Raw genomic sequence first — 22,171 nt, forward strand, 5'->3', positions numbered from 1 at the left:
GAGTTCTAAATCTTGATGTGCAACTATTGCTAGTAACACTCTGATGGAAGTATGTCTGACCACTGGCGAAAATATTTCATTGTAGTCTACCCCTTCTTTTTTACTGAACCCACGATGTAACACTACGGATTTTATAGGCTGGTACTCGACCGAGTATGGCCTACTCGGTCGAGTAAAGTGTGTTGGGTATTCTGTTTGGCTACTGCTCAGGAATACTCGGCCGAGTATGGGTAATACTCGACCGAGTAGAGGATACTCGGCCGAGTATATTCTATACTCGACCGAGTATCCGGTCTGACGGGTAATATTTTCCGCGGTTGATTTAGAAAGGATTAGAGTTATATTAAGACGCATTTTACAGTTTCTAAAACATTTTACAAAACCTAAACTACACAACGCAACTCTAATTCTCTCCAAATCTCCCTCTCATTTGCGTGGATTATTCGTGAGTCTAACGAATCTTGCCTTGCGTCGATTATGTCGGTAAGTCTCTGATTTCATGAGTCTCATTAAGTTGTCTTTTAGGGTTTTGCTCTAATTATTATTTTGGGTTGATTTGGGGGTTTAGGGTTTGGTCATTATATGTGTGTTGATTGTTGATTATAATTGTTGTAGGTGACGATGTGGTAATTGCTATGCATATTGTATGATTGATTAGAGCATATCGGATTGCAAAAAGGTAGGGTTTCCCTACTAAGTTACTGTTAATTGATTTAAGACTGTGCTTGTGTTGTAATTGTTGTTATCTGCTGATCATCGGAGTATGGGTGTTGTGATGACGGTGTTGGTGTGGTTGTGTTGTGACGGTTGTGATGTTGTGACAGCTGTGATGCTGTGTGTGTATGATTGTGGTGGAGTCACTTGCGGGAGTGGCTTCACACCCTGGTTCGCACTCCGTGGAACCCGTTACGAGAGGGGATGTGCACATTAAGGGACAGGGATTGTTAGTCGCTCGTTGATGAGCTGGACTAGGTGGGGATGGGCTGTGGTCACCCATCGCGGCGAGGATTACCTGTTGTGATGGGTAATCGGGGGCTACACACTTCGGTGTGTAGTCGGTTCTTGTGTGTGAAATCGATGATCAGCTGGTTGTATTGTTTGCTGTCTTATATTGATTGAGTAGTACTGACCCCGTTGTTGTTTTTTTGTAAAACCTGCGGTGATCCATTCGGGGATGGTGAGCAGACTTGACAGGTATTGCATTTGATGAGCTTGGGCGTTCATGGGAAGTCGTCATCACCAGTTGTAGTATCACAGTCACGAGTCTTAGCTATGATTTTGTAGTTGTCCTCAGTTGTATTCACTTTATTGGTTTTGGTTTTGATTTGGATTGTTGTAAACATTAATAATTTACAAAGATTCTAATAAATGTGTTTAGGACGACGCTTTTGATATATACTAACCTCGGAAACCGAGATGGTAATGACCTTTCATGCTTGGGTAGTCCTGGTAAGGTACCTTGGTATGAGGGGTGTTACAAAGTGGTATCGTAGCCAAGATTCTCGCACCTAAAACTAATGAACCCAATGAACTTAGGGAGTCTAAATAAAATGAACCCGGGGAGAGTTGTTTGGAGCTTCGGCAAAGACTTGGGAGACGTCCCGAAGTCGCATTATGGCCCTCACAATCTCAAGCCGGTCACCAGGGGGAAGTTGTTGTGAGTCTTTTCGATGCGTGTGTGTGGTATGTGGAACTTGAATGGTTGAATCATGTGAAAGGAAGTGAGATGTGTGGAAACATGTGTAAGACATGGTGAAACTTGTTGAAACGGATTTGGTATGAAATATGTTGGCATGTTAAGTGTTTATTATGTGGCTTTCAAAAGGGTAGTGGAACATGCGTACATAATCATGATGATGTTGATGTTTGGTTGTGGTAGTAGCATATGATTAAGGTCATGCGTCTATGCATATGAATGTCGTGTTTAATTTCCATGTGGATATGATAAAATTTCACCCATGTACTGGTTTTTAGAAGTATTGGATCGTTATTGTTTGTTTTATGCATGTTTAAGTTGTTTTGTTAAGAAATTTTGATTTGTATACAACCAATTTTGGAAGGGTTGTCTTAAAACTGTCATAAGTCGAGTTCTAGAAATGATATTGCTGTGATTCCAAGTTAAGGTGATAGCTTGTCCTCTTAAGATTCTAACGATAGGTCACACGCCCAGAATGACCAAGTAACGAGTGAGATATGACTGTTTTACGAAAACTGGACGGTGCTGAGAACTGCGCCGATACTCGACCGAGTAGTCCCTACTCGGCTGAGTATCTTTTATACTCGACCGAGTATTCCATATTCAGCCGAGTAATCTCTCTGTGATAATACTGTTTAGCGTCTGGAGTCGTGAACTCGGCCGAGTAGTCTCATACTCGACCGAGTAAGGTCTACTCGGCCGAGTATTCCCAATACTCGACCGAGTAATCCTTCGACAATTGAGTTTGCTTCTGGAGTCGAAAACTCGACCGAGTAATATAGTTACTCGACCGAGTACCTTGTACTCGACCTAGTATGTTATGTACTCGAGCGAGTACCTCATTGGGCGGCCACTTTGAGTCGGTGGCTATGTTCTTACTTTTGTTTTGAGTCAGTGGCTATGTTCTTACTTTTGTTTTGAGTCGGTGGCTATGTTTTTACTTTTGTTTTGAGCCGGTGGCTATGTTTTTACATTGTTTTGAGTCGTAGGGTATATACACATGTATGTTTTGAGTCTTAACGCATCCTTTTATATGTGAGACGGTCTTGATACGTAAGTTACCGGAAGTTATGACATGGAGAATGATGGCTTATGAGGGATATGTGTTGGGTAAGGAAGACATGTGTTAATGTGGTTGTGAAGGATAGTGGAAAAAGAAAAGGGAAGAATGATGAGCTAATCGAGGTAAAGAGCATGTTTTGTGAGATATGAGGAGTGATATAGTCGTGTGTTGAGTAGTATAAAAGTAAGTGTATATGGACAAAGGGTGATGTAAGTGTAAAGAAGCATGAGAATGAAAGATTGAGATAAAGGATACGAATAGTGGCATATTTGGATGTGTAAGGATTTATGGAGGAAGACAGCTAGGATAGAGTTGCTTAAGGATATATGTAATGGAAGGTTGTTGTAAGAAGATAGGAAAGAGAGGTATATAGTGAACTTAAAGGAAGTTATGTTGCGATGTGGATTTGTAGATAGTGGCTAAGTTTGGGAAGTTGGAATATCAAAGGGGTGAGCCTAGTGTGTAATTCTTTGGACAAACGGTATGAAGTGAATTTTGATTTCTAGAGATGCGAAAGGGAGATACGACTAATTGAAGAGTAACTGTTAGTGCGTGGACTTGATGGTGACAAGGGTGAGTGTGAAGCAAGATGAGAAATGATAAATGATAAGAAGAATGATAAGATATTGATATGAACTAATGGAATTAGAGTTGTGGAGCTATGGAAAATAAACAAATGACTAAAGAGTTAGGTAGAAAGAGAAAGGAGATGACTTATTAATTGGCATTATTGAGTAAAAGGAGGGAAAGAGGGATGGAAGTAAGTTGAGAGAACGTTGACCGGAGTTAAGGAGCATGAAGGTAGGAAATTATGAAATGTACGATATCCCCACTAGAGGGTGTGAGTTAATGGTTATATAGGAGAGCAGGACGACGTGTTAGCCGTGAGTTTCGAGGTATTAAGGGAATAAGGAGCTTGTAGAGTGTTTGCACGATCTGAGATTTTGGTGGAGAGTTAGGTAACGATATGATAAAGGATAGATTTGAGAATAATGTTGAGGTAAATCTTGTTGATGGATCGGATGTTCGTTATTTGGGATGATAACCAAAGAGAGAAAACGGATTGTGATATTAAGAAGTGATAGTAAGAGAGTAGTCACATGAAGGATGTTGGTGTCATAGTATTGTCACTAGTGGTTGAGGATGATGTTGCTTTAAGGAAGCTAGTTGTTCTAATGAGGTTGATTTTGTAGAGACCAGATAGATATGTATGGTTGTGAGAGAGTATAAGACGTGGTTATATGAGGCGGTTGTTAGTAGTTGAGTATTAATGGTATGGTTACATTTGGCAGGGGGTGATGGTTATGCGAACGGGAGAATATGTTATGAGGGGTGTACGAGTTAAACTCGAGTGAGAGGTAACTTTTAATAGGTGGTAACTTACGTGATCAGGATTGACTAGTTGGATGTGATTACGGGTCTATGATATGTGTAAATGTTTGTGTGAGGTTCTGGCCTCACAAAAAGTGGTATGGTGTGATAATTATAAAGTTGTTATATGAATATTTTGTAATTTATGTTGGGTACGGTGTACTAATGGAATGAGGTTCAAAAGGTAATAATTTGATTGATCTGGCATGGATAGTTAAAATTATATGTGTATTGATGATACATGTTTATTCCGTGAAATGGTAGGGATGATGTTCATGAGATTCTTGTCAGTTTATTCCGTATAATATGTTGTGTTATAATCTAGTAAAACGGTTTTGAATGAGTTTTCTTGTTCGAAATGTCATACTGAGTCAGTGTTTATGGGAATTATATGTGATTGTGATGTTTATCGATGTGGTTGTTGTGCCACGAGTGGTGATCCGGGCATGGTACTTCATGTTGTGATGCGGGCATTTTCGCGCTGTGGTGCGGCTGTTGGTGGCGGTGTTACGATGCCGTCACCGGTTGTGTTGGAGTATACGGGGTGGTTACGATTTGAGTTTCGAAAGTACGAGACGATTCGCCGATTGTTGTTTTGTTGTTGTTGTTTCTTGTGAGTTTTGGTTAGACATGTAGACTCGTTGTTTGTTTGTTGATGTTTCTTACCGCCTCTTTGGGAATGAGGGTAGAGTATGATATGAAAGAGAGTTGTATATGTTTTCGTTGTTGTCATGGTATAGTGATATTTTGTTGATGGGACACAGTTGGGATATGTTGTTACAGTAATTTTGATCTTGTTCTAGATGAGGCTTTGGTAGACATGTTAATGGCAAGTGATTTGTAGAACATGTGTGGTAATGATCTCGATATATGCAGTGGTTCATAATCCTTTGTTGAGACAACGAGTGTAGGGTGTTGGGTAATTAGTGTCGTGTTAAGTTATGTATGAGTCTTGCGGTAATGAAAGAAAGGAACTTGAGGATCGAGTGTGAGTGTACGTAACAAGTGTGGATCGTGAGTTATGCTTTTGGCGATAAGAATTTTATATAGTTTATATAGAGAGGTATGTCATGTCGCGGTAATGTGGAAGAGTTAGAGTGTTTGTTATGATCAGGATTGTGTGGTTTTTGTTAGATGGAGTGCAGAATAAGTCGAGGTATGAAAACTGTTTAAGTAAGAGAGCCTTGGATATAGGAATAGTAAGTGTTTAGATTATAGGCGGGTATCTTTCACATGTGGTGGTGATGAAGATAATGAGAGGTATAGCTAAGGATCTAGTATTAGTGAGTTACGAGGACGTAACATGTGTCTTAAGAGGAGTAGGATGCGGCAAAGAGCGTTTGAGGGTTGTGTATGTCGTAATATTATTGGACGTAGAGTGTTGGTGTAGCATAAGGAATGGATGGGTACATATAGTGGTTGATAGTGTTAAAAGGCCATGGCTGTGCTTGTAGTAGTTCGATGTTTAGGAGTGTGAGAATTTTTTTCGATAGTGTTGATAAAAGTGGATGATGATATTTATGGGTTCGAGAGTTTTGGCAGCTGGATGATGATGTTGATGAGTGTGAGTAAACTTCGAGGACGAAGTTCCTTTTTAAGGGTAGTAGAATGTAACATCCGTTTTGATAGTTGATCTTCTATGTGGATTGTCTTGGTATTGAGTGCTATTGGGTGTTATGGAAGTGAGACAAGATTGGCAACATTATTTTGTGGTTATTCGATAATATTATGGAGTCAATATCGAGAGGATACGTTATCTAGTAAGCGTGGTTAGTGGAGCTGGTGTTAGGTGTCCATGTGTTATAGGTTGGGTTGGAACTTCGGGGACGAAGTTCTTTTTAAGGGAGGAAGATTGTAACACTACGGATTTTATAGGCTGGTACTCGACCGAGTATGGCCTACTCGGTCGAGTAAAGTGTGTTGGGTATTCTGTTTGGCTACTGCTCAGGAATACTCGGCCGAGTATGGGTAATACTCGACCGAGTAGAGGATACTCGGCGGAGTATATTCTATACTCGACCGAGTATATTCTATACTCGACCGAGTATCCGGTCTGACGGGTAATATTTTCCGCGGTTGATTTAGAAAGGATTAGAGTTATATTGAGACGCATTTTACAGTTTCTAAAACATTTTACAAAACCTAAACTACACAACGCAACTCTAATTCTCTCCAAATCTCCCTCTCATTTGCGTGGATTGTTCGTGAGTCTAACGAATCTTGCCTTGCGTCGATTATGTCGATAAGTCTCTGATTTCATGAGTCTCATTAAGTTTTCTTTTAGGGTTTTGCTCTAATTATTGTTTTGGGTTGATTTGGGGGTTTAGGGTTTGGTCATTATATGTGTGTTGATTGTTGATTATAATTGTTGTAGGTGACGATGTGGTAATTGCTATGCATATTGTATGATTGATTAGAGCATATCGGATTGCGAAAAGGTAGGGTTTCCCTACTAAGTTACCGTTAAATTGATTTAAGACTCGTGCTTGTGTTGTAATTGTTGTTATCTCATTGATCATCGGAGTATGGGTGTTGTGATGACGGTGTTGGTGTGGTTGTGTTGTGACGGTTGTGATGTTGTGACAGCTGTGATGCTGTGTGTGTATGATTGTGGTGGAGTCACTTGCGGGAGTGGATTCACACCCTGGTTCGCCCTCCGTGGAACCCGTCACGAGCGGGGATGTGCACATTAAGGGACAGGGATTGTTAGTCGCTCGTTGATGAGCCGGACTAGGTGGGGATGGGCCGTGGTCACCCACCGGCGCGAGGATTACCCGTTGCGATGGGTAATTTGGTGGCTACACACTTCGGTGTGTGTAGCTCGATTCGTGTGTAAAATCGATGATCACTGGTTGTATTGTTTGTTGTCTTATATTGATTGAGTAGTATCTTGACCCGTTGTTGTTTTTTTGTAAAACTGCGGTGATCCATTCGGGATGGTGAACAGACTTTACAGTGTGCATTTGATGAGCTTGGGCGGTCATGGGAAGTCGTCATCACCGGTTTGTAGTATCACGATCACGAGTCTTAGCTATGATTTTGTAGTTGTCCTCGGTTGTATTCACTTTATTGGTTTTGGTTTTGATTTGGATTGTTGTAAACATTAATACTTTACAGTACTTCTAATAAATGTGTTTAGGACGGACGCTTTTGATATATACTAACCTCGGGCAACCGAGATGGTAACAGCCTTTCATGCTTGGGTAGTCCTGGTAAGGTACCTTGGTATGAGGGGGTGTTACACACGAGCTACCAATCGAGCTTTATACCTTATACCCTCGGCAGCAGTCTCTCCCTCTTTCTTCTTGAAGACCCATTTACAAGTAACAATCTTTCTCCCTTGAGGCTTCTTGGATAATTCCTGTGTCCGATTCTCGTTGAAGGGACTCCATCTCATCTCCCATGGCAAAGAAGCCAACGGGCGTATCTCGAACATGTAGCTGCTTCTTTGAAAGTGGATGGCTCATGTAAGTCAGGATCCACCTCCTCAACAACCTGAAGTGCATAACCCACCATATCTTCAAAACCAAGTCTATTCGGAGGCTTCCTAAAATTAGGCCTGATTGACCGTTCACGGGCCAAACTCTGCTGATTCGAAACTGGTAATGAAGAATCTGATGGTACAGATTCGGATTCGGACTGTAGTGGTTGATCTTCATCCTGTGGAACACTCTTATCAAGAGTGTCTTGCTGCTCCACCTGTTTATCAACACTACTACTACTATCTGACAAAATATAAGACTTTACAGTAAGACATGCTAATTCAGGAGCATGTGAAGGCACTCACTTGACCAAGCGGTGAAGCTCATCTTTATAAGTGTCTACAAAATATAATAGTATGAGGCCTTTTGGAAACGATCCCAAAGTAAATCCGTGAGGGCTTGGCCCAAAGCGGACAATATCGTACTATTATGGGTTGTGGACACAGATACAGCAGAGGTCCAATACGGTATATTCACGCTTCCGTACAACAAGTGGTATCAGAGCCCAAGGTTCGACTTGGGCTAGACACGAGGATGCATCAGCAGGCCCAAGACTTGAAGTTGTACACTGTAAGGCATGGAACTCCTAGCTCGGGGTGAGTCCTTGAGTAGGCCCGGTCCAGGGCTAAATGGATAAAAGGCGTCATAGGTCTTGTGGGACAGAGACCATTTGTGTACTAGAACTGTTGATTAGGTGGACCCTTATCAGATTGGGTGCCACAGGTCTGGTGGGTCCTTTCCAGGTTGGATGTCAGGGACCGTTTGTGTTCTAGGACTTCTGAAGTGACGGACCCGGTCCAGGTTATATTGGATGCAGAGGATGTTCGATATGCATGTGTAGAAAATTCCCCAAGAAGGGCACATGGACGGCTCGTGGTAGCATGATGTGACGGCTAAGGGGAGGTTATCAAGACTTATGATGTTTTGGGAGTCTAAAGTTGGGGCTGTAGAGTGGGGCCTTCTTCAAGGAGGTCAAGGTCCGAGTCAAATATGATGGTCCATGGTTTGAGGGGAGGATTGTTAGGGTGCAAACCCATGTCCCACATCGGTAGAATAAAGATGGAAGATCATCTTTATAAGTGTCTACAAAATATAATAGTACGAGGCCTTTTGGGAAGGAGCCCAAGAGTAAATCCGTGAGGGCTTGGCCCAAAGCGGACAATATCGTACTATTATGGGTTGTGGACACAGGTACAGCAGAGGCCCAACACGAGGTATTCACGCTTCCGCACAAAAATTATTGTTGTATCCTTGATTGAACCTGTAACACCCCCGTACACCGGAATGCCTTGCCAAGGACCATCCCCGTGTCTGAGGGTGTCACCATCTCGGTTTCCCGAGGAAGTAGATCAAATAGGACAATAAAAGAACATTTATAATGCATTAATGTATCTTATACAACATAACTCTGTATACATCCCTCTATAAAGATGAGAACTACTACACTCGTGTTACAACACTTCTAGACCGGTAGCGTGGTGACTCGAACCCTCCAATCCTAGTAGCCACAAGCAACAGTACCTACTAAGCCAACTGCTAACCATCCCCGAATGGATCACCGCAGATACCACAAAACAACACGGGGTCAGTACTGACTAATCAAAAGTAAAAACAAATAAACAATGAAACCAACTGATCATCCTTTAACCCAGTCTCTCGATCTCGCACAGTATCTGACTACACACTGACGTGTGTAGCCTTGCCAGATTACTCATCGCAACAAGTAATCCTCACCGCCAGTGAATGACCGCAGCCCATCCCACCTAGTCCAGCTCATCAACGAGCGACTAATAATCCATGTCCTTTAATGTGCACATCCCCTCCCGTGGCGGGTTCCACGAAGGGCGAACTAGGGTGTGAAGCCACTCCCGCAAGTGACTCCACCACAACCACAACACACACAGCATCACAGCCATCACAACATCTCCACACCAACACCGTCACAACAACGCCCGGACACCGATGATCAGCAGATAACAATAATTATGAAACAACAACAATCTCAATCAATTAGCAGTACTGAGTAGGGAAACCCTACCTCGTCACAAACCATGAAAAACATCCATATACAGCCAAGCAGGACTCCAGTACGCATCCTACAACGATAACCACTTCCTATTACACAACTATCCTCAATGAACTACCCAAAAGAGAAACAGGGCAGAGACTTGCCTAACAACACGCCTCAACGGTGACATAGACAACAACCACGCACGCCATCCTTCCTAAGCGAATCTCGTTCTTCCCATGGTGGAGTTTTAGGCTATATACATGAGAGTGTGTAGAGGTGGGGTGATAGGAGAGGGAGGTAGGCTAGGGTTAGAGAAAGAGGAATTGTCGAGGAAATGGGAAATGAAATGAATCTCGCGAACTTACGTTTTATATTAACGCGTCGACAGCAGCCATACTCGGTCGAATACTGGAGTACTCGGCCGAGTAGGCTATACTCGGTCGAGTATAGGTGATACTCGTCCGAGTAGCCTCTGCTAGGTCGAGTGACCAATCCTATAAAGCTCATGTTATAAGCCTGATCCCTCGTCCATTCATCCCTACTGTCTGTTTTGGTCAACGGGGTCTTTCAACAGAGTCCTTGAATATCCTGGGTATTACAGTCTTCCCCCCTTAAAAGAACTTCATCCCCGAAGTTCAGCCCACACGCCACTCCCCTCAGAGTTATGCACTGTGACACTATCCACCTACGTAAAGGCGTACGAACTCAAACCATCCTGACACTACCGCCACACCACATTATTCAAACAACAATCATCCATCACAACTATTCTTCCAAATAATACCGGCCATCAACTATCACACACAAAACTTACGGGAAATAATGAATTCATATGCACTCTCTTGTTAAAAGTAACACAACGACTAGCAACAATACACAACTACAAAACAATACCCAACCACAACATTCTGCACACCCATACAAAGTATAACATTCATATCACTTGAGTATAACATAGATACAACTTCAAGGAAACATAAATGTAACTTCAATAACCTGTATCATGAATGTAATTCCGAATGCTAACATACATAACATACATGTGATTCCAAATATTATAGGCATAATTAAACATTTGTTTCCGCGACATTACTCTTCCCCTCTTAAAGGAACTTCGTCCCCGAAGTTCACCACTAATCACTTCCCACACCCACATTTAACACATACATCCTAACTGTGACATTACTCACGGACTGTAATGACTTTAAATCATGTTATAAAACTTAACCTACGACATTACTCACTTGTGACCCATAGCAACAGAATAATATGGGAATCAAGTATTCTATATACATCTAAAGATGATGTTATCGAATAATAGCAGCTTCATTCTTTAACTCGTCATTTAGTCATATACCGACCGCCAGTTTCAGTCATCCGGTTGGACTTGCTATAATTGTAACCAAACATATACACGTATGAGACTGGTGACAGCTACAACATCGTCTGGGTATTGCGTTACATTTCCATATTATTTAAAGACTCATGCATCACCTTGAACAATTTAAGTTCCTTGATGTCAACCACTGCCATATAACTAAACATTCATAAATTGATATGTGATCCAAGCAATTGCATACCTGTGACGTGATCATAGTCCATCTTTTGGACAATTGATTACACTAAGCGACACTATGAAGCACCCATAAACTCAATCACACCAATGTTCACATAAGCCTTAAAATTCATAATTAGAAAACACGGACGGTTCCTATAACAGTAGTACTCGGCCGAGTATGAGTAGCTACTCGGTCGAGTAAGCTCTACTCGGTCGAGTATAATTGTATACTCGGTCGAGTAGTGTCTACACTCGGTCGAGTTTTATCAGGCAGAGAGCTATGTAATTCAACATGACGCCTTCTACGAACTTACCTGCACCCAAATTTACAACCGCAAAGAAAAGTATAACCAAATCCAACACGTCTCTACACGATAAGCTATAATATAGAACGGCCTTATGGCCGGGTACAGTCATCCAACAGTAGGTAATGAATCCAGAGAATAAACATCCAACACAAAAGAAACCAATCCAAACAATACAACAAAAAGATCAAAAGCCAGGACCCTCCTCCATGTTATCGTCACCACCTGCACCAGAAGTACCTGCACCTGAACTACCCACTCTTGGAAAGCCTGCTGCTGCTGAGTAATCCCCTCCTAGCTGGCTACCGTAGTTGGCTCCCCATGGTCTCGCGAGGCAGCCAAACTTTATCTCCTCCGGTGGCCTCCAGTAACCAGGATCAACTCCGTAGCTGTGGAAAACTCCCGTGTCCACTCCCGGTCCTCTCCACCAGACAGGGTGTGTTAGCTGTGTCCCTATGTCCTGGATATGGGCCATCTCATGTATGTTGCAGAGCACCAAAGTAGTGGAGATCCCCTCAGCCAAGTCACTCGGCTGCATCCTGGGGTCATGCACTGTGGGGTAGGGCGAGTACTGGTAAGAGTAAAAGTCGGGGCGGAGTAGGAGGGCTCAGGTACGACCGGGCCTGTCCTAGACTGCCTGACCCTACGACGCTCTCGAGGTGGGGGAGGTGCTCGCCGCCGTCCCTCGTGCACATGCGACCGCCTCGTAGATCCAAAAGAACGGTAGGATTAATCAGATAGGTCTGGGGCTCAGGCCTAGGTATAGCACAGGGTTCCCACTCAGCCAAATGGTCAACAACAGGGAGATGGGCAGGGTCAGCAAGTACCATCCACATAGATCCCCTCACCCTCCAAGCATAAGACTCGTCATGTAACTTCCTCAACCACCTATTCTGACGCCAATACTGGGCGTCCATGGTAGGAACAGTCTCCACATACTCATCCCCCTCAGGAGGTGGGGCCTCAAAATTAGCCAGTTGCTGAGCTATGCGGGTCACTATGGCCCCGCAAGCAATGTGTCGGGTTTGAGACTGTGTCATACGCTCTAGACTAGAGCACACTATCCCTGGAGCACTATAATAAACCGACTTCCTATGGTGCAAGTTAAGGTAAGACATAAGTAACATGACCTCATGATAATTAAGCTTACTCACATCATCTCTCGCATACAACAAATAAGTCATCATCCTCAGGAACATACGAAGGGAAACATGCTGTACATCATTAATCAGCATAGCACTGGCACTAGGAGCAGGTCGGCCAGTCAAGAAAGGAAGGTAAAGAGGGGCACCACTATTCTTAGCAACATCACTCAGGTATCCCGTCCCCTCCTCCTCCAAACCCAAATGGCCCACAAACTCATCCAAAGTCAGCTCTCGATCCTCATTCATGAGGCGGAAGGAGACGGTCTTCTCCTTCTTATCATACTCATACGAGCTCAGAAATTCTAAGGTCAGATGGAGGTAGGACTTCTTCCTTAAGTGATATAACCCCTCCATTCCCAAAATCTCAAACATATGAATTATATCTCCCCTAATCCCCAAGGTCTCTAAAATTTCGGGGTTCACACACCGAGTAGGTCGGAAAGGATGCTTCATCAAGGCTACAAAGGCCTTGCGCTGCTTGAAATCAGAGAAGACTACCAATGGATATGCCTCCACCGGTGGAACTACAGGTCCACTGCTTGACTGACCCGTCTCAAGTTGGACATTAGGACGGGTCCTCTTGTTGGGTAAGCCTCTGGTTTTCACCATGCTGCAAGGAAACAAGCTTAAACAAAGAGATTGACAAACTAACACTTACCGCAAAAGACGGACTGTTTTCAATGGTAAACAAATTTTGTGACGAACTTTTAAGACAAATCTTATCAGAAATCACCAAATACTTTACCCATTACATCGTTCCCATCTTCAAATTGTCTCAAACCGAATGATAATCAAATAAAACAGAAGGTATTTCGTTTTTAGCAAACCCTAGAATTCGAAATCCAACTTTAAACCATGTAATTGCTCAAACAAGGGTATAATCAAGATTTATACACAATTAAATCCAAGAAATAGCAAGAAGAAAGCTTAATTTTCAGTTACCCAAGATGAAATTCGAAGTATTGACAAAATTATACCATAACTTTGAAAACAAAGGAAGAAATCGAATTAAAACCTTACCTTGAATTGGTTTATGGCAAGTGAGGACAAGTAGACTACCAAGAAGTCACCCAAAAGCTTGAGAAATAAAGGGTATGGAGTTTTAGAGAGAAGGAGATGAGGAGATAGGAGGCGGAAATAAGGAAGGATGGGACGAAAATAAGGTTTTTGTATAACCCGTTTGAGTCCCGATAAAACAGTACTCGGTCGAGTATTGGGCATACTCGGCCAAGTGTCGACTACTCGGTCGAGTATTCCTATTGCTCGGTCGAGTTTTCAAGGACAGTAGTGATTTTAATTGTCACAAAATAGACACTCGGTCGAGCACCTTCATACTCGGCTGAGTATCGTCTACTCGGCCGAGTACAAATTTCTACTCAGTCGAGTTTTCAAAAATGAAGACGAGATTGAATTTTTCTTTGTTCCTGCAAAATAAATAGCATAGTTCGGAGTTCCGTGCAATCGCCTCGTCACTGTTAGAGCTTATCCTCCCACATAAACACACATCAACACGAATTTTGTACATCTATTACCAATTCGATCATCATTTCTACCTTCATTCCTCACTTTGCTATGAAACGATTACATTACACCTTTAAGCATACTTAGCAATTAATTACTGTACCTGCAAGGTTTAGCTTCTATACTACATCATCACATATTCCTCTAGTCACAAGGTACACACCTTAACCACATTTACAAGACAGCAATCATCACACAACGCAATCATCGTCAAACAAATTAATTGACTTACCTCGGGTCGCACATTGCAACAATCCCGTCACCCACTCTAAACTTTTCCACACACACCTTGACACACATTATCAAAAACATAGATGCACACAACAATCATCACTAAGCAATCAACGACTCTTACTAGCTACCCTTTTCCCCGTGTCAAGCTTAAGTCCGATGGGGCTATGATTTTGAAATGAGGGCGCCTACTCACCCAAAATCTAGCATCGGCTGGGGCTCCCAACGCACATACACCAGGTTCATTTTAATTGACACCCTACATTCATTAGATTCATTGGTTCAGGTTCCAAAATCGTCGGCTCTGATACCACTTTGTAACACCCCCGTACACCGGAATGCCTTACCAAGGACCATCCCCGTGTCTGAGGGTGTCACCATCTCGGTTTCCCGAGGAAGTAAATCAAATAGGACAATAAAAGAACATTTATAATGCATTAATGTATCTTATACAACATAACTCTGTATACATCCCTCTATAAAGATGAGAACTAATACACTCGTGTTACAACACTTCTAGACCGGTAGCGTGGTGACTCGAACCCTCCAATCCTAGCAGCCACAAGCAACAATACCTGCTAAGCCAACTGCTCACCTTCCCCGAATGGATCACCGCAGATACCACAAAACAACACGGGGTCAGTGCTGACTAATCAAAAGTAAAAACAAATAAACAATGAACCAGCTGATCAACCTTTAACCCAGTCTCCCGATCTCGCACAGTAACCGACTACACACTGAGGTGTGTAGCCCTGCCAGATTACCCATCGTAACAGGTAATCCTCGCCGCCAGTGGGTGACCGCAGCCCATCCCACCTAGTCCAGCTCATCAACGAGCGACTAACAATCCCTGTCCCTTAATGTGCACATCCCCTCCCGTGGCGGGTGTGGGAAATAATCTGTATACTTCCCTTAAAATTGAAGGATTATAACGAATTTAATTAAGACGGTCACTAGTCATAAATAAAATACATAAACAAAATAAAGGATTCAGAAATAACCTTCGATCCTAGCAAATATGGCCTAAGAACAATATCAAAGTAGATATTCGCCTATCAGTTGCACCCAAGACGATATGAGATATGCCCTTCTGATTATGCTAGAATCGATCTAAAATTTTCTGTAAAATTATGTTGTTTTTGTGTTTTTCTGATGAGAGAGAGGAGGCTAGGTTAAAAAGGAATTAGGATAGAATAATGATCTCCCTTTCCTTCTTATTCTCACCGAAATATGGGAGTCAATTAGGAAGATATAATCTTCCCTAATTTCGGCCCATATAACCGAAATAAGGAGTGTAATCTCCTTATTTTTGGTTATTCCAAAAATGTATAAAATGTGTTAAATTGTCATCTAGTGAGGATCGAACCCATGACCTCTTGGTTTGTGTACCCTCACTATTACCACTATGACACATTCATCTTGTTGATATTAAATATAACTGATTACATTTAATTACGAATTAACAGATTAATTCGTCCAAGCTAACATTACATACATTTAATTAAATATAACTTATTATATTCAATTTACGAATTGACAGTTAATTCGTCTCAACTAATATTATTTAATATTCATTAAATAATTGTCTCATCAACACATTGACTAACTGTTTAGTCATATTAGGCATCAATGTGATCATATTTCTATAACCACATCTCTCAAACACATCCTATAGGTGTGACCTTTATGGACCAGTTGATCACCGCCATCTGTATGATAATAACGTCAAACTTTCTAGCAAACCAACAGTTATTAGGTAAACGTTAATCAACTGATTAAATATACGAAGTATACCCTTGTGAACCTGTAAGAGATTTACAAATGTTATCACACTAATTTGTGGAGGACACAAGCTCCAACAGCGGGTTCCACGGAGGGCAAACTAGGGTGTGAAGCCACTCCCGCAAGTGACTCCACCACAACCACAACACACACAGCATCACAGTTGTCACAACATCTCTACACCAACACCGTCACAACAACGCCCGGACACCGATGATCAGCAGATAACAATAATAATGAAACAACAACAATCTCAATCAATTAGCAATACTGAGTAGGGAAACCCTACCTCGTCACAAACCATGAAAGACATCCATATACACCCAAGCAGGACTCCAGTACGCATCCTACAACGATAACCACTTCCTATTACACAACTATCCTCAATGAACTACCCAAAAGAGACACAAGGCAGAGACTTACCTAACAACACGCCTCGACGGTGACATAGACGACAACCACGCACGCCATCCTTCCTAAGCGAAACCACATACGTCGAGATCAAATGCAACTTTAAACCCCTCCTACAGTTAATCGATCGATTGAAGGGCACTCGATCGAGTAGCCACAAGTAAATATCCCCAAATGATTACCTTGAGAGACCAAGGAAACATGCACTTAAGTCGGAAATTCATTTCCGGCACTAGCAACCTGCATAATAAGTCTGAAAAACATCCAAAATGCGGCCTTATGGCCAAAATACAAACCGAGGTCTAACAAATGTACTAACGAAAACAAGTACTAAATACTACAAATCCATGCAAACAAGACAGAAAGAAAAGAAGCATCATCACTCCAAGGTCTGCTCATCCATCATCTCATTGCCTCCACCGCCTCCGGACGTGCCCACTCTAGTTGTGCCCTCACCCGCGACATCACTAGTGCCAGAATCTGCTCCCACTCGCCAAGGTGCCAAGCAACCATAGGGGTAACTCGTAGGCTCTCCCCAAGTAGACCGCTCCACGCCAAAGGAATGAAAGACCCCGCTGTCATATCCAACACCTCTCCACCACACCGGTTGAGCCGCCTCGGTCCCGATGCCCTGAATATAAGCCATCTCATGGAGGTTCCGGAGTGTCAAGGTGGCAGTCACTCTCTCCGTGAGCTCACTCACTCTCATCTCAAGACTGAAGAAGGAAGGATAGCTGGGAAACTGATGTTGTGGAGGCACATGCTGCTCTGGCTGGGTCTCAACCATCCTCTCCCTCACTCGTTGCGGTCCCCTCCCCACTCTAGGCTGTCTATCCTCGGGTCTAGCCTGATCCCTCTTTTTCGGCTCAGGCATCACCTCCAAAATATCAGCATCAATGAGGTAAAACTGCCGAGTAGGGACCTCCTCCTCATCATCAGAATCTGCTGCCACTACTGCCGCCGGCAAAGGCTCGGTCACGGGAAGGTGTCTGGGGGCAGGTATCCTCATCCAACTCATCCCCCAAACTCTCTAGGCCAACCCACCTCCCTTCAAAGTCCTTAACCATTTCTGGTCGAGAAAATACTCATGGTCCAAGGTAGGCACCGACGGGGCCAAAGGTGTATAGGCCGAGGAGGCCTCAAAGGTGGTCAACCGCTCCGCCAACCGTGTAGCAATGGCACCAGAAATCAAGAAACGGGTGTCAGATGAGGCAATCAAAGCTAGGATAGCACATACTATGGTCGGGGCACTGAAAGAGACTCTCGGGGCTCGGGTGGGGTTAAGGTAGGCAACAAGCAACATCACCTCATGTGAGTTAAGCTTACTCACATCCCTCCGGTCATAGAGTAAACAAGTCAAGGCATGAAGAAAGATCTTCAAAGTGATGTGTTGCACATCATTTATCAACATGTTACTAGAGGTGGGGGCGTTCTTACCGGTAAAGCAAGGTATGAAACTACTGGCTCCAGACTCAGTTGGGATGTCCCTAAGGGCTCCCTTCTCCGGTCGGGCAAGGCCAAGGTGGGTGGCAAACATATCCATGGTCAAGAGGAAACTAGTGTTCATGAGACGGAATTGGAAGGTCTTTTCCGCCGCATCATAAAGGAAAGAACTCATGAACTCCAAAGTCAATAAAGCATAAGAATGTTTCCTAAGACGGTACAACCCAGTCAAACCCAAAGTCTCAAAAATATGCCTCACATCCGTCTCAACCACTAGGTCCTCTAAGAGTGTGGTGTCGACACAGCGGGTTGGTTTCAAATGACGTTTCTGTAACTCAACAAAAGCATCTCTTTGCTTGAAATCAACAAAGACGATGGTAGGGTACTCAGGCACAGGTGGGACCGTATGTCTCTAACTCCCTTCACCAACCTCAGGCTCATTAGCCCTCCCCCTCTTACTTTGACGGGTACCAACTGTAGGTCTCGGCATCTGTTTTCAACACACATTTTAGGCACATTAACAGACATTTACTTGAACATACATAAACTTTCATGCATAGTTATAAAAGAAGAATAACTATGTACACACTTTCACCAACCAAACCAAAAGGCTCAAGCATACAACTTCCAAATTCTCATCAGACGGTCTTTATAGCTAACAAAATTATAAAGATTACAACATCAATTAACAAATCAAGTGATAAATTAAAGTATTAATCTTTCAAAATAGCTTTACAAACAGACACACATCATGAAGAATTGGGGCGAATTTCAGTTTGGCGCACTTTTAAGATGGAGTTTTAAGACAAAAGATTGAGCAAAACCAATCAAAATCAACACTAAATATGATACTCATAACATACATTACTCAATTTTCCCCCTTTCATATGTAAAAGACAAACAAAATTCCAATTTGAATTCCAAACCATAGAAATTTCGGTCCATATAAACCCCCATATTGGTTCTATTTTTCTACTTCTAGCATCAATAATCAACAAATTAAAGCAATTATATCATGTTACAACAATTATAAGCAAGATTATATGTATATAAATCGAATTTTCATAAAACACCAACATTTTATATGGTTCTAATTGATTAAAAACATAGAAAAGGATGAACATTCTTACCTTGAATGATTATCAAGTGGAAAGGAAGAAACAAACAAGAAGAAAACCGAAGAATTAAAACGCAAATCACCAAGTTCTTGAGAGAAAGAGAGAGATTAGAGGAAATTAGGGTCTAGAATTAGGAGAAAATAAGAAGAAAGAAGATAGGGAGAGAGTATTAAAATCCCGTATAAATTCGTGTTCTGTTCACTTACTCGATCGAGTAAGTATGTTACTCGATCGAGTGGCCTCTACTCGATCGAGTTGGAGCTACTCGATCGAGTTTTCGCTGGTAGTTCCAGCTTTTTCGATCTTATAACTCCTCAACTAGATCGAATGAGGTCTACTCGATGGAGTAGACACTCGTACTCGGTTGAGTAAGTTTAGGAACAAGGTCAAAAGTTACGAGTTTAGTTAACGATTCCTGCAAAACAACTCCTCATGTCGATTCCAAAGTACGATTGGAAATCGTCACAGATTATTTCATTCAACCACGACACATTATCACTACTCATTCGCAACACAACTATTTCACTTGAACACTATACACATCATTCCATCCTATGACAATCATTATGCAAGATGATTCGTTGTACTATCAACTTATACACATATACAATCAACATATTACTTCACAATTGTTTACGCATTTGCAAATTCAACTATCCAACTTATGCATGCACTACTCTAAGCATCCATCTAATAATAAACCATCCTATATTACTCAAGTTTGCAAAAATTCCAATCATGTCACAATAATTCATCAACCATATATCCGACTTAATTATGCCCTATCACAAAAGTACCCAACAAATTCATCCATTGCAATTCCAATTACTACTTGACCAATATTACAACTAGTACAAGACTTACAACTTACTATTATCATCATATACAACAACTCACAATTCCTTTATAAACTAGTACGCATACAAAGACTTAGAGCTCGTTATTATCACCACATTTCCCAATACTGCCATGCAACTATCAATACTTTCACCATCTCAATTACATCCACACACACTTCCATTCCACCACAAACCTTCACAGTTCATCATCACGAATTGCACGCACTAAACATTACCATAGACTCCATCACAGCTATTTCTAACTTATCTATCATACACATTAAGCACATAATTCCCGACTCGATATTCCCATACCCGGTGACTGGCTTAAGCATAATGGAGCCGTGATTTTGAAATAAGGGCTCCTACTCACCCAAAATCAAGCATCGGCTGGGGCTCCCAATATACATACACCAGGTTTATTTTATTAGACTCACTGCATTCATTGGGCTCATTAGTTACAGGTTCCAAAATCGTCTCTCTGATACCACTTTGTAACACCCCCATCTACCAAGGAGCCTTAACAAGACCTTCCTTAGTAGATAAAGGTGTTACCATCTCGGTTGCCCAAGGACAGTAATAATCAAATGTCGATAAAAGAACAATTATATTAATTACAAGTGATTTAACCAAACAACTGATACAAAAGATACCACTCGTGATAACTATCAACTATGAAACTATCTCTGCCATGAATCGTGATCGACACGTCCCTCCAAGCACCCAGCTAAGATCCATACATCAACCTTCTAAGACTGACTGCTCACCATAGTGGATCACGGCAGACACAAAATAAAGAGATAACACGACAAAACAACACAAGGTCAGCAACTGAGGAAAGAAGTACAAAAGCAGACTGAACACAATTACAGCAACACACACACCACCTCCTCCAACAAACCACACACCTCTGACTGCCCGAAAGTCCAGTCCTGCTAGTGGGGGACCACAGCTACACCCACCTAAGCCCCGCTCATCAATCCGAGCGATAAACCCATGTTCCTTAATGTGCACATCCCTTCTGTGGTGGGCTCCACAGAAAGCAAATCAAGGGCGTGAAGCCACTCCCGCAAGTGACTCCACTCAGCCAAGGACGCACCTCGAGAACCACAGACAACAATCACAACCAGCTGTACAAACAACAATCACCAACTACTATCTCAACACAATGATAATGAACTACCACAACCGAACATCAACAATACACTAATCCAATTATGCATCAACAAAAGACCCTCTAGAAAATCAACAGTACCGAGTAGGCGAACTTACCTTTAGCAACCGCAGCGATTCCGCGTTCGATCACAAGATAACAATCAACCATCAACACCACATATAAAAACCATCACAACCATCTATTTATTACTACTACCATAACCATAACTGAAACAAGGATGGCGATAATGATGATGACGATAACATACCTATACAAAGCAATCTGGCGTAAAGACCGCTACCCGACTAAAGCATCCCATCCCTATGGTGTAACCATCCTCAAGGGTCTCAAGGAGAGGAACTATGGTGGAGGAGAAGTGGAATGATGGCATTTAGGTTTTGGGATAAAGGAGAAATGATTTGGGTTTCACGATTATACGATTTATAATTCCCCGCTGCAAACTCGTTACTCGATCGAGTAACACACTTACTCGATCGAGTGGCATCTACTCGATCGAGTTTCCAATCTACTCGATCGAGTAGCCTCAGCTAGATCGAGTAACACGTACTCAAAGGCTCATATCATCACAAGTCAACACTCTTAAGGTTTTCCGAAGGTTAAGGCAGGTGTCTAAGGTCAGTCAACAGGTCCTTAAAAGGACGGCTATTACATGGTAAGCCTCACCAATAGTCTTTATTATTCATCAAATCTAAAAATAATTCATAAAAGAGAGAGAGGGAGATTTAGAGGGAAGAAAATGGAAGAACTCGGCTTTCATTATCGTCTCTAGGTAAGACCGTCTTATAATTTAATGTATTGATTTTATAACTTATATAACTCATAAATTACACCGCCTCGAGACTAGCTAGGACCGTGACCTTGACCGTGGGACACCAGGGGGTGACCGGACCCATGGTGGACTGCCATTGACCGTCGGGAAGGGGGGTTTTGACCGAGGTTTTGTGGTGGTGTTTGTTGGGTTAAAAAATTACAAAAGACTCAGTTTTGACCCTACTTCGACTGAGATGGACGTGACCTG

Source organism: Silene latifolia, chromosome Y (genome assembly GCF_048544455.1).
Source record: "Silene latifolia isolate original U9 population chromosome Y, ASM4854445v1, whole genome shotgun sequence".
Lineage (NCBI taxonomy): Eukaryota > Viridiplantae > Streptophyta > Magnoliopsida > Caryophyllales > Caryophyllaceae > Silene > Silene latifolia.